At 45.0% G+C, this 6,765-nt stretch overlaps 1 pseudogene; it reads right to left on the bottom strand.

Annotated features, from left to right (window-relative positions):
- Nucleotides 1-2,577: 2,577 nt before the first annotated feature.
- LOC148481754 (syncytin-A-like) lies at nucleotides 2,578-3,707 on the bottom strand (annotated as a pseudogene).
- Between the last annotated feature and the right edge of the window lie 3,058 nt (nucleotides 3,708-6,765).

Below are 6,765 nucleotides of genomic sequence, written 5' to 3'. Positions count from 1 at the left end.
ATAGCCTGTGGGTGGTGACCCACAGCTATACGAGCGTCCAGGAGGACGCTCCATTTTCATGGAGCCCGGCCCTCATTCAGAGCGTGCGCTCTGCTCAGAGCGTACGGCTCTGAATGAGGGCCTATGTTCCCAATAATCTGGTTCTACACGGACATAAAATCTGTGCAACCTGTCTTGAGCTGAGGTGACAGACTGGCAGGAGCAGAGAGGAGGGTTGGTGAAGTAGATCTGTCAGGGTGGGATGTAATGGGCATTACTGTTTGGCATAATGTGTATTTGGCATTACTGTGTGCACAATGTGCTATTAGGGGCATTACTGTGTGGCATAATGTGTTGTATGTGGCATTACAGTGTGACATAATGTGAAACAGGGGCATTACAGCGTGGCATAAATTTGTTATAAGGGCATTACTGTATGTCATTATGTGTTATACATGGCATTATTGTGTGGCATGTGTAAGGGGCATTGCTGTGTGGCATAATGTGTTGTAAGGGGCATTCCGGTGTGGTACACTGTGTTATAAGTGGCATTACTTAGTGTGTCATAATGTGTAAGGCACGTTACTGTATCATGTAACCACACACCTTTTAATGTCGTCTTTGGGTGTGTTTGATCTTTGGGCGGGGAGGGGGGGTGGGAGAGGGCGCCTGAAACTTTTTTTGGCATGGCGGAGCAAAATTTATAGTTACGCCACTGACTGGGGGCACAACATAAGGGGCACTACTAGGGACATTACTGGGGGCTCTGCATAATGGGCATTACTGGGGCACAACATAAGGGGCATTACTGGGGGCACTGCATAAGGGGCACTACTAGGGACATTACTGGAGGCTCTGCATAAGGGGCATTACTGGGGGCTCTGCATAAGGGGCATTACTGGGGGCTCTGCATAAGGGGCACTACTAGGGACATTACTGGGGGCTTTGCATAAGGGGCATTACTGGGGGATCTGCATAAGGGGCACTACTATAGGCACTACTGGTGGCACTGCATAAGGGCATTACTGGGGGCACTGCATAAGGGGCATTACTGGGGGCACTGCATAAGGGGCACTACTAGGGACATTACTCGGGGTGCAACATAAGGAGCATTACTGGGACACTGCATAATGGGTGCTACTAGGGCACTGCATAAGGCACATTGCATAATGGGCACAAATTCATTGGGCTTTGCATAAGGTGCACTACTACAGGGGGCACTGCATTGGTTTTTATTAATAATAAACCATTCAAAATTGCATACAACACTTTTTTTTTGTTGTAGCCCACACACTCTTAAGACCTTGAATATTTGGCCCGGTTGGTATTTTGAGTTTGACATGCCTGTGCTAGAGCTACTGTACCAATCTAGTGGTAATAGGGCTGAGCTTAGACACAAGAAGTGGGCTTGGCTCAGAGTGATTGGAACTATAGATAGATTGCACAAGTATTTTTAGGATAAGTGGGAATAGGTTGGTTATCAAAGAGCATTGGATATTATCATTATGGTAATGTTAATGTTGTGGAAAATAAAGACAATGTAAACAGCTGCTGTCAAATCGAAATATATATTTGTTTTCTTGGAGAAGCAATAATTATAATTAAGTGACACAGTTCACTTACAGGTAATTATCATATGTGCGGCCGCTGCTACTGCTTTTCTTGCTCAACTCACACAGCTTACATTATACACACACACTCCAGCACCCCTCCACCCATGGCTGGACCAATCCAAGTAGGCTTCCAGGGTGGTGATCCTTATCGAAAGCCATCTGTTACTGTATTCGAGATAGAGGGTGCAGGGTTTATGAAATAGCGTGATGAAGCAAAGAAAGACCAACTTATTTGTCACGCATGTCACAAACACATTTATATATTGCCTATGAGAACAAATAAATTATATTGCAGGATAGGATTGCTGGGATCCATTTATTTCCTTAACAATTCTCACCCTTTTGATAATTTCATTATCACACATATAAACACCACCTGAAATGGCAGCAATGGCAGTACTACTGAGATAGGGAAGGTGATGGGATAGTCCATACCACCTAGACAACTGGGACTACACTGACTCTGTTGCCATATACCCCGCAGTCAATTGCACCCGCAGGTTAATGTCTTCACCTATAGCAGCCGCTTTTCCTAGGCAGATTAGGTCCACCCAGTACTCTGATGCCCCCAGGTCTTATAGGATGACAAAGTGCAATTGAGACAGGGTATGAGCAAAAGGACCCTCTGGCTAAAGTACCGCCCTTGCCACCTTCCAGGTCAGCATTCACACATCTTTATTAAGCTATCTCACACAAACACTCTCTATCAATAAGAACTATAACAGCAGCCAGAGGTGCACTAGGGCACAGAGACCACTCGGTGAATTAGCTGGAATCAAGATGACTGACTCATCGAACTCACTCGCGAGGGAGAAAACTTCCTCTGGGCGGTGTCCAAACTGACAAAGTGCACCTGCGGGACCCTCTTTCAGAGATGATGTCTTCCACCCAGATCTTTACAACAGCTGAGGGGTCTTTCAGAAGACATGGGCAGTTGGGCTAGGCCATCAGATGGTCATCTCTGTGGCTGTTATCATTCTTCCTATTAAATGAGTGGATCCACACCTTTCCTGCAATGCAAAATACAGCACATTAGAATTTTCCAAGCAATCAAAAGAAATACAATCAATCCTATCACTATCACTATGGGTTTTATCAGGTCTGACAACATATTATTAAACCAGACACCAATTGTCCCCATCCAGGAGAAGGGATTCCATCCCTCCTTGGATATGTCTCTAGCTTTTTTCTGTAATTCTTTTACTTTATTCATGTGCGCCTCTATGGGGTCATGTGGGGTCATTCCTCACCTATGATAGCACAAGTTCCTTCCTCTATGGCTAACAAGTAATCAAGAGCCATTCTATTTTGTAAGGTCACTTTCCTAATTTGGGCCATTTCTTAATTTATAGCATGGATGGCACTTGTGGTTTCATTAATTATCCCATCCATAATGTTTGCATATTTATTAAATTTATTCGCTAATTCAATTCCCTAACCTGTCCAGGCAGGGAACCACATCCAGGCTTTATCTGCTGTAGTAAACAATTCCCTCTTGTATCGAGTTTCCCTAGGGCCTGTTTCTATCATATTGGTGAAAGAGACATTTGCACGTTGCCTTATGGCTGGTACAAGTCTTCCTATAGTGCAGTTACCCCATGCCCCCATAGGAAGCCAGGAGTAGGATCTATTACCACAAATATAATATAGCCCTTGCTTCAATACCCTGGGAATTATCTCACCAAGGTTTCCCAACCAGCTCTGAAACCATACCATATTTTTGTACATTTGGGTCCTACACTCCACATCATCCTCATCCTTCTGGTCAGGACAGGCACACCTAGGGGCACAAAGAGCTTTCATATTTGCACACCAACATTGATTATTACAGTTCCCATCCACCTTGTCACATGTAGTTTCCTTGTATTCCATATTAAACACTAAGGTAACATTCCTACAATTAGTTTCTCCAACATATACCGTGGGCAAGTTGACTAGGTGACCTTTTAGTTCGGCCACATGGTTAACGTACATAGGCCCTATACACATAGTGGGTGGAGAGATTATACCAGCAATTTCTAAGTATATTCCAAGGTCTGAGATAGCATTGTGAGCAGTGTGATTTATATCTATTTCAACATTATAGATATAGTCTGTGAGGTTAAGATCATTCATTGATATAGGGATACCAAGCAAAGGGATTCCTTTATGGTTGGCAGGAACATGAGAACAGATCCAACAGTTAGTGGAGTTCAGCTGCTTGGCCATCTGCTGATGCAGGAGCCATATAGAGTTCTTTTGTTTTTCTCATTTCACCTGCATGCAAGGAAATAAAGCACAACCGAGCAGGCAGAACAACAAGTACATCTTAGCAGTCCATCTGCTCCCCTTTTCCCCGAGCGGCCTCACCCCTTTGGAGCCGGTCTGCGCCATTGACCTGAAAATTTATTTTCTTACAATGAGAAGCATGTACCCAGTTAGGCTTCCCTTCTACCTTGATTGAGGTAGCTGTGGTCAGTAGCACCTGGAATGGGCCGTCAAATCAGGGTGCAAGATGTTTTCTCACGTGTCTTTTGATTACCACCCAGTCTCCGGGTTGTAGGTGGTGGGTTCCAGATGTGTCTTGTGGATCTGGTAAAGAAGAAAACACCTTTCCATGCAAGTTAGTCAGTTGCTTGTTAAGCTGAACAACATAATCAGTAAGAGAGGCGTACTGTCCATGTCATTCTTGTGGAAAGAAAAGGCCTGTTAGTGGTGGCCTGCCAAACAGTATCTCAAACGGTGAAAGTCCATGTAATCCCTTTGGGGTATGCCTAATAGCAAAAAGAGCTATCGGTAACGCTTGTAACTATGTAAGTTTTGTTTGCTCACATATCTTAGCTATTTTGTTTATTAAAATGCCATTGGCTCTCTCAACCTTGGCTGATGCCTGAGGACGATATGGAGTGTGAAGATGCTGTTCAATTTGCAACCCTTTCAACATTTCCGCAAATACCTGTCCTGTAAAGTGCGTTCCTCTGTCTGATTCTACCGTCTCAGGTAGGCCCTACCTGCACACGATTTCAGATATTAATTTCTTTGCTGTTACCACGGCAGTTGCCTTGGCAACAGGCCACGCCTCCACCCATGATGAGAACATGTCCACGCACACTAATATAAATTCGTAGACCCCACATTTTGGTAGCTAAATGTAGTCTATCTGCAACCTTTGAAACGGGTAGTCAGGTTTTACAAGGTGTTTCATTTCTACCTTAGTCATTTTGCCTGGATTGTGTTTAGCACAAATCATACATTTCTTACACCACTCTGTTGCAAACTGTGGAAAGCCCGGTGCGAACCAAAATTTATTGACACTAGCAATCATTCCCCCTTTGGAAACATGTGAAGGGAGATGAGACAAGCTTGCTAGAATGGGATACAGAGATGGGGGTGCACACAATCGACCATCTCCATGTTTCCAAACATCATTTATTTGTTCGCACCCTGCCCTCCTCCATTTGCCAAGTGTTTGGGGACCTGCTTGATTTTGCAGGGTTATTAGGGTGTCCATTGACATACTTTCTGTATCTTTTGGGGACTCTTGGAGAAGCATTAAGGCTGCCTGCCTGGCTCCTTCATCTGCTTTTCTGTTACCCATAGTGATAGGATCAGTTGCTCGCTGATGTGCTTGACACTTGGTAACTGCTACAGCTTTAGGCAATGTTACCTTTTCTAAAAGGTCCTGGATCAGATTTGCATGTTTTACAACTTTCCCACTGGATGTCAGGAAGCCTCTATGTTTCCACAGAAAGCCAAAATCATGTATAATTCCATATACATAGCGGGAGTCTGCATATATGTTTACAGTCTTTCCCTCCGCCAGTTCACATGCCTTGATCAGGGCGATCAATTCTGCACTTTGGGCAGAATGTACACCAGGATCAAGTGCTTCAGAGTACAAAATAGAGGTGTCGTCTGCTATAGTAAAACCTGCAGCAAACCCTCCCTCTGGCTTTTGTAGTCTGGACCCATCTACATAGAGGGTCATTTCTGCATTCGGAATGGGCTCGTCCAGAACAGGACCTGGAGGGGTGTAGAAGAGTTCCACCTCCTGCTCACAATCATGCTCTGGGCTCGGCCCACTTCCCGTGTCATGGAGTGGTAAAAGGGTAGCTGGGTTTAACACATTGCACCGAAGTACAGTGATGTTAGATGGCGCAAGCAGAGAAATTTCATATTTGGTCAATCTGGCAGCAGAGAGGTGTCTGGTGGTTAGGCTGTGGAGAACTGCTTGTACAGCATGGTGAACCATAACAAATAGTCTATTCCCCAGGACAATATCAGCAGTCTTTTCAACTAGCAGGGCTGCCGCTGTGACTGACTTTACACATGCGGCGCCCGCTGAAATCACTGAGTCCAGTTTGGTACTAAAGTACCCTACTGGCTATTGTCTCCCTCCATATTTTTGAGTAAGTACTCCCGAAGCCTGTCCTTCCTGTTCATGACAGAACAGGCTGAATGGCTTAGTGTAGTTTGGGAGTGCAAGTGAGGGGGCACTGAGTATGGCTGCCTTCAACTGGTCCACAGCCTGTTTTCCTTCCTCAGACAGCTCTATGCATCCAGCATGAGTGGTCAGAGCATATAGAGGGGCAGCAATTTCAGTCATGTTTGGTATCCATTGTCTGCAATATGAAACTAATCCCAAAAAACCTCTGATTTGTTTGGCACTCTGTGGGTATGGCGCTTTCTGTATTACTAAGACTCTGTCCACAGTTATGTGTTTAGAGCCCCGTGAAATACAGTGGCCTAGGAAAATTACCTTTTCCTGACAAAATTGTAGCTTGCTAGAGGATGCTTTGCATCCTTCAACACTCAAGTGGGAAAGTAGAGAAGCCATTGCATTAATGCACTGCTCCTTTGAGGTGGCTGTCAGCAGGAGGTCGTCAACATATTGTACAATAGTGACCCGGGCTGGCGATTGCCACCTATCCAGGACTTGTTTCATCGCCTGACCAAATTCAGATGGTGAGGAGACCATTCCTTGTGGCAACTGAGTCCAAGCATACTGCTGTCCCACAAAGGTGAAGGCAAACAGGTACTGGGAGTCTGGGTGCACAGGTACACTGAAAAAAGCATCAACCAAATCTATCACACTAAACCAGGAGGCGTCTGGTGGGATCTCTCCTAGAATAGTGTGAGGATTTGGGACGAGCGGAGCATCCTCTTGAATAATCTTATTCACTGCCCGCAGATC

The sequence above is a fragment of the Taudactylus pleione genome, unplaced genomic scaffold (assembly GCF_031769625.1).
Source record: "Taudactylus pleione unplaced genomic scaffold, aTauple2 ptg000567l, whole genome shotgun sequence".
Taxonomy (NCBI): Eukaryota; Metazoa; Chordata; class Amphibia; order Anura; family Myobatrachidae; genus Taudactylus; species Taudactylus pleione.
This window is presented reverse-complemented; position numbering and strand designations above follow the sequence as displayed.